Source organism: Mycetomoellerius zeteki, unplaced genomic scaffold (assembly GCF_001594055.1).
Source record: "Mycetomoellerius zeteki isolate Tzet28-1 unplaced genomic scaffold, Tzet1.0 scaffold98, whole genome shotgun sequence".
In the NCBI taxonomy this organism is placed as follows: Eukaryota; Metazoa; Arthropoda; class Insecta; order Hymenoptera; family Formicidae; genus Mycetomoellerius; species Mycetomoellerius zeteki.
Genome location: NW_017258021.1, coordinates 1,294,269 through 1,305,865, shown reverse-complemented (window position 1 = coordinate 1,305,865; position 11,597 = coordinate 1,294,269).

The following is an 11,597-nucleotide window of genomic DNA, read 5'->3' as shown; positions in this document are numbered from 1 at the left end:
ACATTTTCGCGGACATGGTGTCGTTGATGATAATCGATGGGAGTACACATCCTTGGCTGTGATGGTTTACTATAAACATGCGTTTCGTACCAGCTAAGTAATAAATATAATTAATTGATAGACCCAAGGGAGTACTAAAAGAAAGAAGGAGGTAATAGAAGAAAATAGTACCTTACTTTAACAATATAGTAACATAATTGAAGAAAATGGTCTCATCTCAATATTTTTTCTCTTTAATAAACTGCAAATTATACACTACGGCTTGCGGTGTTTCCCTCACAAAATCACCGACACTTAATTTTAATAAGACTCTTCCACCTGACCTGACCGATTTGGAGTCCGGGACTTCTGAGACATTCTGTATGAATGTAAAAGAAGTGAAGGATAGATTTGTGCAACTGTAGTCGATCCCCGTTAATTCGGCCATCCTACCCACGTCATTATTTTTAATAAACACGGTGTCAAGGGAGATAAATGTCCTTTTGCTCTTTTCGGCGTCGCACAATAAAACCGCCGGCTTATGGCCGAGCCGCGTTCGCCGTCATCCTAACGAGTTAAGTGGGATTCATACTGACGTTGCGTTATCGCTGCCGAAAAGAAGCCGACGTTGATTTTGGAGGAATTAATGAACTTGACTAAGAGATGTGAAGTAGACTTTCTAATTTCTCTTTTCGAAAGATAAACATTCTATTTTAAATACTGATTGTGAGATATTATTACACTATTAGACATCAAAGAAGCAATGATAATCCAATTCCTTGAGTTAAACATTTAATTATCTTTAATTTCCATATGTGCCAAAATGTAAAAAAATTAATCCATTAATGTATGTACTTAATAAATAACAAACAAAATTTGAATTAAAAAAAATATATTTTTTTGAGTTAAATTGTTTAAGTCTATCGTTTTAGTTAAATTAAAAATTATAATGATATATTGAATATGAGCACCTACGCTGAAAGCAAAGATTGGCTGCTGTAGCAAATTAGATGATAAAATATGGCATAGCATTTTTAATTGATTACAGCAGCCAATCGAAATCTTATACTGACATTGCAGATAGACTAACACAAACAAAAGTTGGCTGCAGCAACCAAAAATTGGTTGTTGCAGTTAATTAAAAATGGTATGCCATATTTTATCATCTAATTTGCTGCAGCAGCCAATCTTTTCTTTCAGTGTATATATAGGTGACCTATATATAGAAATAATTAAAAATAACCCAAATTAAATATAATTTCACATTATGAATTTAATTATATATATCATGTAGAGTCAAATAAGTGATTTTTTAAACATAATTAAATTAAAATTAAGTTAGAATTACTTTTTATTTGAAATTCTCATAATTTAAAGTTCGGCTTCACAAGAATTAAATAAAACTTAATTACAGTGAAGAGACAGCAAGTTTTGAAATAGGAGTTTCATTGCATGTAAACTGAAGGACGCTCGCGTTCTCGAGGAAGAATTTATGCGACCCGTTAAAGCGACACCTCGGCACGACGCCCACGATGACGCCGCGGTGAACTCTTCTCGTGTTTCCGGCGTCCTCTCTCTCGCGGGCAACTCACTGTCGTCGTAACGACCACGACGATGATCCCGAGGGGCAGGCGACGAGCAATAACGATGGTAGGATTAAACTCGTAGCGACGACCGCTCGTCAGGATCCACGCGAGTAAGTGGGCACTTACGAGCACTACGCTCCATTGACGTCGCTAACGGCCGCGGTATCCTGGAATGATCGTTGTGCTCAAATCCACCTTCTGGCAAGCACGGATCGGGTCGCATTAGAGATTTAAGCATATGCGAGATAGAAGAAGAAGAAGAAGAAAACGATGCTACCCTTGGCGCTCAAATGGATAACTTCCCTAACGCTAGACTGAACGACACTGACTTGAAAAAGGAAGTGACTTCGAAGGACAGCAAAATAATCTTTACTCGCTTTGCTTCAATAAAAGGGAAGATTTTGCAATGAGATTTAAATTTTATATTAGATGGTGTGCAATAATTAGAAATAAATTCAGAGAGAAATAAGGAATTAAATGTAATATGTCTTAAAGTTGTTTTTAAATTTTTAATACATTTATATATGTATAAAGCCCAGATTTAACCCGTAACAGAAACATAATTTTTTCTGACGCTAAAGAGACATATCGCTTATTTACTACAACAAAGACATAACTCAAAAATTGATATTTTTTAATTGCTTACAGAAAACACGGAATCATAAAGAAAAAAAATATTTCATATAAAAGAACATCTACTTTTATTCTTCTATATAAATCTGGAGACACGGTAGTATCTCGGCGTTAAGACAAGCAAAGCGCCATAGTTATTACATCAAAATTGCATTTTGAAACTCATGTTACAAAATAATGATTCAAAATATTAAAACTCTTTTTTATTAAAAAACTTTTCTGAAAAACTATGTTTTTTGAGTTATGTCGTTATAGTAAATGTGCGATATGCGACCTTTGGGACCTATTAAAATTTCTTGTTACTATAGTTTCTCATTTTCTTTAAGCTTTTTTCAAATTTAATTATATGTAAGGTAATCGGATCCAATATGGGCGTGTACTGAAAACGTCCTATTCGCTGTTTGTAGATAATTACACGATTAATTCAACAGATAGCAGTAGTAGCTCGCGCAGATTATCCGTCTGACTGGATTACATCAGTTTATTACTCAATTTGTTCATTCTGTTGTCGTTAGTAAAGCAAAATGCAGAACGTCATGGTATAATAGTGATGTAATATTTCGTAGGTAAGTAATTGCTTTCTATAACACTATTAAAAGATGGTTATTAATTTCAATAGCTCGTGTTATTGTAGCTCTGTATTTAAAAATATGATATATTCAGTTTATATTTTGTCTTAATGTTGTGTTTATAATCAAAGAGAGGAAACGCTTTGTAAGGTAGAAATAATATGGCTAACCTATTAGACACACTAACAATAACCTACACACATCGATTATTTTTGGTACCTTTGTTATTGCAGATTATGAATTCTAACTTACCTGCTAAATATCAATAAATAGATAAATAGATAAGTCCATTGTTTGGAAAAAATAATTCTTTGTGTATTCTTATATGTCAATAAACATGTTAATACATCAAACTTATAATTTTTTAAAAAGGAAACATATAGGTTAGATCGTATTAAGTACATATGTACCCAGTAATTCTAGAATGCTACTTTCTTTTTAAATCTTTACTGCATCTATATAAATATTGGAATATGTCTCACATCTTTTATCAACATTCAGAAATGTTCCCCTTTTTAAATGTAACCACTAATTTTCAATTTTGGACTCATTGTTGACAAAAAATTAGAAAAATAATCGCAAAACTCAGGCTGCATTCGAAGAGCGCGCTATCAGCGCTATTTGTGTCATCTATCTTTATTTTACGTCTAATAAACAATAAAGATAGAATGATATAAATAGCGCTAATAGTGTCTCCCCGAATGCACCCTTAGTAGGGGCATATGATCCGATTATCTTACATCTCCTTATTCCATAATAAGGATGTTTGAAAAACATAAATAAAACGCGTTAAAAATTTTTTTCAGAAAAAATTTTTAAATTATTTCCAGGATCATCAGGCTCTAGTTATGAGTCATCACGAGCCATATGTTTCATTTATAATGAGTCTCGAAGTTTTAAAAAAAATCTTTATGGTGTCAAATAGATAAATAAGCGCATTGTTAAAACAATTCAAAATATTCAACATTTCTAACAATCATTAAAGTAAATGGTTTCCGACGAACTTTAGAAGCCGTTTTTTCACGGAAATGACACGAATGCAGCTCTTTGAAATTTTGAATGACAAAAAGCAACGTGGCATTAACTTGTTGAAATGTGTATGAAATATGTCCGCGAAAGTATTTAGCGGAAAGGACAAAGTGGATCGAATAGGCGTGATTGGAGGATATCCCACGTCAAACCGTCACACAAATGTTACAGGGTGTTATACGAGCCGACAAGAAACCGACGAAATTGCGGCATTTGTCGTATTTGAGAACGCGAAATTACGTATTATTTCACATATGCACGGCTCGTTATGGCGTATGCATACAGCTGACACCCTGAGCGCGTTAAAAAACACGCAACTTTGTGCATCCGGAAGTTGTAATTTTTGCCACGCCATAAAGTCGCAACGAGCAGAATGATGCATGAGATCGCTGTTTCGCCATTTCTGTGAATAATAACGTCGGTGCTGGAATTATTGATGCGTGACAATAAAGTTCACGGTTATCCACTTAACGTCTACGAGACATAAATTGAATGATTATTGTTATTGTCGTTTTTCGAGCTAACGAGACTCCATCACTTATAATATAAAATTAAATTATACCAAATTGTGACATATTATTTTATCATAATGTAAAGCATTAGCAGGCTGTGTTTATCAGTTTGATGATAATGAAAGATGGAAGAACAAATACTACTGATTAAAGCATATATTTTATAAGCTTTCACTCTTATAGAAATTTAATATTAAAAGGTACTGATCAATTATTTATTTTGACTAATATTTTAAGTAATAAAAACGTTATTGTTTGGTCCTTAACTCAAAATAAGTAATTTTTAGTATTAAATCGGTCAGTATTAAATTGGATTTCTATAAGGGCACAATAATTTGAAAATATTTCGATTACGCGGGGATGACTAGAGAAGTTTACGCCAGCGATTTATCCCACACTACATACGTGTGTCGACAATAAGACACATTACGCGGCGTAATGCGATTTAATGTGAAGTGGTATACGAAGGGGTGCGGGGCGATGGTGGTTTGTGAAGGTGGCAAGGTAGCTGAACGAGTCATTAACCAGCCGTAGCTCTAATCAATTCCGTCTCGCCAGAGCGAGTTCCTGTGCCCTAGGTGCAGTGCTGGGGAACAGAGAAAGAGAGAGATCGAGAGGAAGGGGGACAAAACTCGTCTTCCTCCCGCACAAGAACCCCTCTCCTCCTCTATCTCGTTAATAAAAGCCAAGATGGCGAGCGACGGGGGGTCGGCGAAGCAGCGCGGCCCCCCTGCGGTTTTGACGGCTCTATCCCCGGTTTCTCGTTAGGCTAAGGAAGATGCTCGGCGATCCTGCGCCGGTGTCGGCAGCGGGATGGAAACGCACGAGCTACGAACGGCTCCCGTGGCGCGATGCACGTCGCTGCAGCACGTCACTATCACGCGCCTAAACACACCTCGTGCATCATTCCGCCGATGCTCCTTTGTTTTCTGTCGGACGGGGTGTGCCCACCGCGCCGCGGTGTGCTCCTCGATAATCCACTCGATAAATGCTTCTATAATCATTTCGCTTGAATTAGGTCGTCCAGCGGCGTGCGGCGCTTCAAGAAACTTTCTTTTTGTTTCTTAATTACTAATTTTTCTATTTTCTAAATTTGTGGTCTAGTTTCCACCTGCACAGCATAGAACCAAATTTAAATTGATGGAAATGCATTTGATTGCACTCATTTCACTCCTGCTTTGATCAACAAGGTTTTTACTTTCAATGGAAACAGCATTAAATTTGATCTGCGCTGAAGTAGAACCGAAGGTCCGATGGAAACTAAATATATTCTGTTCAAGATTTGTAATTCTGCTATTGACTTGACGTTTTTCGACGTTCGGCTATTGTCTCAGCTATTGCCTTCCTTTTTCTATGTACATTAAGAGAAAGAAAAGCACAACAAAAAGAATCAAGAATATCAATATATATGTATGTCAAGTCAGTGCCACAATACAATCTTAGACACCGTTCTAAGCGCTTCGCGTTTAAAAAAGTGACGAATATTGTACACAAAAATATTTTTTTATATTTTTTTTTATTTCACTTGATCTCGGTCGTTAAGAAAATTCGTAAGAGGGATTATCGGAATCACATCGACTGATCCAACCTGGAAAGATAACTCGCACATCTTCTCCGGATGGCTCCTGTGGCGCTGCACATAATGCAGAACGTTGCTATTACGCGCATTCAAACAGCGTGCCCATCGGCGCTGCGATGCTTCTTTGTTCCCCGTGGTAATTATATTACTCGCGAGTTAATGTAATCCAGGAACACAGATACTGATTGAGTTGATACCGCTCGGGCGCGCTGCTGCTTTATGCCGCGCCCGTGGCAAAGTATAAAGTTTCATATCGTATCAATCATGCGGGGGAGGAGGATATTATTACACCTATCGGAGCCTCGCGCGAATACGGAAGAATACTCGTTTCAGTTTCTCTATACAATTTCTCCTCTGCGCACATCGAGCAAACGATTCACACCTTTGTTCTAATATCGAATTGAAAAAGCTTAATTCTTTGTATTAAATCATAATCGAGAAGATCAAATCATGACTCAAGAAATCCAAGCAAGTGAAGGAACATCTAGCCAATTATATCTATCTCCTCACAGCATACTTTATTCGAGAAACCCTGGGAACGTCCTTGGGATAATCAGAGAACACAAAGAGTTCTCTGGATGTCTTTAGGATGTCCCTTGGAAGTTTGTGCTGTATAATAGGTACAATATACGTATCTATAATATATAGAATTTTATAAAATTAAAATTAGCTATCAGCGCGTCTAAAAACTGACAATGAGATGATTTCAATTTTTTAATTCTTTACAAGTCTTGCGCGTCGATCTGACGCGTTTCGATGCAAAGATTAAAGAAACTTTAAAACATATGCTCTTGTTCTATGCCGAAGTTTTCGAAGCTGGCTGTATTTCCACACTTGATTGTTTCAGTCCCAATAAATCATGCGGTGATGATCGTATAATTCATGCAAATAGCGCTATGGCAAAACGAAAGCAAGGGTGCGTTTGCGCACGCAACTATCCATCGTTGGGCTTCTATTAGCCAGCCACTCATCGATCTTCTCCGTCCTGCTTCCGTCTCTTCGAAAGCTCATATTATCGATCTCCTTCTCTAGGCAACGACGTCACGGCGCTGAGCGTCGTAACGACCCTCGTGGCTTGCCATCGCGCCGGAGGAGAAATCCTTCGGCGAAGGATGAGAAAGCAAGCGAAGCGGAGGAGATATATATGAGCAGGACAGAAGGGGATTACAGTGAAGGAGGAAAGTGGATATCAGAGACGGTGGTCCGACCGTGAAAGAAGGGTAAATATAATGAATCCATAAGGGAACAAGAGGAAGACACGAACAAGAAAACAGAAAGGTTACAAGCGAAGAAAATGGTTGAAGATAGTAGTTAATTCATGTAGTAGTTTATCTAGAATGGTAGGAATGTAAAAGAAAAATGGCAGAGAGAGAGACAGAAAAGCAAAAAAAAGGTTAAGCAAGGATTCAAAGAAGCGCGATTCCAATGATGTTGAGGATCAATGGCACGTGAGCTACGAAACGAATTAAAGGAATCGGAATAAATGATAAAGAAAAGGAAAAAAACGCGGTTGGACGCGGAAAGAACGGTGATTGGAGGTGGAGAGAAGCAAAATCGAGATGAAGGGGGCGATATCGGGAGGCAAACGCGATATTTAGCTGGGGGGATAAATTCAGCGCACGAGGAGACTCGTGAACAACAAGGGAAGACAAGGGAGACGACGAAGAGGAGGAACAGGTAGGAAGGGCGCGCAATGGAGGGAAGGCGAGAGACGTAGGGAAGACGAAGAGGGTGCGGAAGGAGGTGGATTCGAAGGTGGTGGAGATACGCCGTGGAGGGAACAGGGGCGATGGTGAGGAGGCGGGAGGACACGAAGTCTCCCTATCGCAGATGAGATCAGATCTCTTCTGTTTCTCGCTTGCACAGCCGGTTGGGGCCCGTCGAGCCTTCTCCGTCGATCTCACGATCTCAAGGCTCGATGTTGGTATAGCAAAACACTGTCGGGTGATGAGCGTCATTACCCCCACCGCGGTTGGTAGAGCAAGAGGGCCGTACGTCGAGCGGCCATCTTGGCATGAAATCGCGGGTCCGACGAAAGCCACGGACCGATGAACGCTGTCGACCGGCTGGCAGAATACCGTCCTGCACGAGGATCGCGTGCCGCATAGACCGTAATTACGATTCATTAATTAAGGCGTAAGCGGCGACCCTATGTCTGAGACCGTCACCGATCTGCCTTTTATCAAATGCTATTAATTCTCAATATCGATCAGTTCCATAATCTCTTTCGGCGTTACGTTTAATAAGTAGGTACAGGTTTAACTATACACAAGTTGGTAATGGAGTGCTCAGAACACTTAAAAAAATTTTAATTTTATAGTTATATTTTTAACTAGTATGTTATCCTAGCAAATACAAAAATGACAATTACATAACATCATATGTTACATAAATGTCATATTTTGTATTTGTTGGGATATTATGGTTAAATTTACATTCCTTTATGAGATAGAATAATGTAAAAATAATGAATTTTAAGACTTCTGGGCAACGTTATTTATTTTCCTTTTCCAGAACAACATTTTAAAGAAAATTATACTTGAGAGAAGGGGAAGCTGTAGTCACTTCACCTATCTACTTAAAGATTAAATCTAATAAGAAAAGAGTTTGGTCACCTAGATTTCTTTTGATTGACATGCACAACCAATCAAAGTGTAACAGGAACATATACAATTATACACACATACACACACACACAACATTTCAAACACGGACATTTTACATTTATATACAGTCATTTTGTGTGCATAGCCAAAGGAATACTATTATAGAAGATAGAGTGAAACCTATCACTATCTCCTTTTTCTTGAATTACCTTCTAATATCCGTAATTTTAAGAACATCCGATTTTCTGGGACACTTTAGCAATAACATTATAGCGAAGAGCATCAAAAAAGACTCAAATGCATTTTCATAAGAACCGACATTTCTCAAATGATACGTATCGAAGGGAGGAGGCCATTCGGTAATGCTCCGTAATTGATCTGACTTTCGCTTTGCGTCGCCATTTGCAAACACGACAGTGGTGACTGTGTAACAACGCGAACGAAAAACTTCGTTATTACTCGTTGCACGCTAGCCTGCAACGCGAAATTATAGCGTATCAACTTCTGTCATTGCCGCAGACAGCCCTTCATTTGACCACTGTCACGTGACAGATGTGACGCTCCGCCTCTTCCTACGTGGCATACTCAGCCAAAGAGATGTCTCAAATTATTGTTATCGGCATTGCACGGTCGGGAACGAACATATTTCTCATCGTGTATTAATTTCCGTAATAATTATCCTTTTTTTTCTTTACGAAGTAATGTTTACCACAGAAACGAGATACCTTTCTGCCTTTGGTCGGCCAATAATCGCGAATTTATTGGTGCGTGACGAAAATAAATGGAAATCCATTAAACATGCAATAAAGATTCAATTATGCGCATTACACGAACGTTTGTTTCGCTGATTAATTATATGGTGCTGGGATCGCACTATAGTTATGTCTGTTCATTGAATTAACATGTCTCATCCAAGAACATCATCTTCCCCGCTTAATAATCGCGGTGTGACGCTCAACGATAGTTAGCCGATCGTGGCAGATTATTGTGTGTTGACACGCGATGCAGTGAGCTCATAATGAGACGTTATGCGAGATACAGAGAAACGTCGAACAAATGTCACAAATAAGCAACAGTTTAATTTATAAGAATAAAGTGTGGATAATCCTGATAAAAATTTTTCATAGAATTTTTATGCGAAATGGAACACTTTAGAAATATTGAAAAAGTCTTGTATTTCTTAGAATTTTTCATATATGTGGTTTCTGAAATATTTTAAGATTTCTAAGATTCCTCATTCTATAATTTCTGAAAAAATATCTTCAGATTTTATAAGATTCAGAAATTTTAAAACATCCTGAAATTTACATAATAATTTTAAAAAATTATATAAAATCTAAAAAAAATTTTAATAGGGAAGGAATGAATAAGTAGAAATAAAATGTGGAGAATATATATAATGGAGAATTGAGAAGGTTCATTCTCAATAGAGCTTTGCAATTTGATTATAAATTTTCGTAATATTTATTTCGTAATATTTCAATGAAACAAGCATTTAACTTCGCCTCGGAGCTAAGATGAGAATGATCGTAAATCGACGAGTGGAAAAAGTTACTCGCGTTTTTCGTGCGGCATGTTTTCGCCCATCGTTCGCTCGTTCACCATCGGCCGCTCGTTGTCCGAAGAGTATTTGTTTTACGCATAAGATGAGCTCTTTCGTAGTTCCCTTTCTCCCTTCCTCGGTTCTCTCCCACTCAGCCACTTTGTCCGACGACCTTTCTCCTTTTGTTCTTGTTCTCGTCGAGGAGAAGCCGCACCTCGCGCCTCTCGTTGCTTCATTTGTTTATCGGCCCTCTTTATTACCTGCAATTTGGCGCTCACTCGCGCGAGGGTAATTTCATATTGGTTTTCTGCCCCCTTGCCCTTCGTTCCCCGAGCCATCACTTCTCGCCTCCTACGGTTTCCCTTTCTCTTCTTCTTTTCATCTTCCTCTTCTCCTACGGCTCTTCTGCTTTTCTAGTGGACACTGAACGAGCTCAGTTACGAGCGTACTCGGCGTCGATTGTTATGCGAACGAGAAATGTTGTAAGGCGACGAGATGGTAATAGAGTGGATGGAGCATGTTTTGTTATGCGACGATTATTGTAAATTCGCCAGACAATTGTGGAGTATTGCAAACTGTCTGATTATATGTAGGTACTTAATAAAATAAAGAGTATGATACATGAAGTTTACAAATTCAAAAGCAGTTTAATTCTCAAGTAAAGATTAAAAATTTTAGAAAATTATTTTCCAGAAAAAACTTATTTTTAAAATAATACTTTAAAAATTTCTATTCAATTTTATCTCCTCGTTTATCCTTTTTAATTTATAAAGATTTTGAAATTTCAAGTTTTTAGATACAACCTAAGTAAACATCCCTAGCAGCACAATTCATCAGCGCAACATTGGCTCAATATATCTTCAATGTACGTCAATGTTTAACCAACGTTTTGCCAATGAATTGTACTGCTAGGGATGTGTATTACATTTTTACATGAATTCTGAATCATCACACAGACGAGAAAACCATTCAATTATTTTTCTACTACAAATATCAATGAAGAATGCAATAGCAAGTATGTCTTAAACCATGCACCTCTTCATACATTAACATTAATCCCCTGGAGATATCAGGCACGATAACATCGCGCTATCCCGCCCTCGACATCTTGCAACACCCCTTTATACACGACATTACCAAGTACGAGACTCAAGACGCGATTTCATTTTCTTATCGGGTCCATCGAGGACGGTCGAATGCGCCGATTGACCGTTGCTCGATAACGTGTACAGGTAAAGGTATATAAATTCTAACCGAGCGAGAGAGCGAAGATGAAAAATCAATATCATCGGCGCGCGCGCGCGCGCTGATCATTTAAGGACCCAACGAAGGAGCCCGTACCACAACACCACGAGGGGTACCATAGAACAACCCGGGATGGAGGCGTCGAAATACTCCAAGTACGAAGATGGTTTGTATACTCTTGTGTGTCTTGAGGTGATTTAAAACGCCGAGCGCGCTTTACCACGCCCCTCACCCTTTTCCGACCGCGGACGTGGCGGGGCCCTCGGGCCCGCGCAAAAAAAAGACACAAAAGGACAGCGGCTTTCAGCACGAAAAA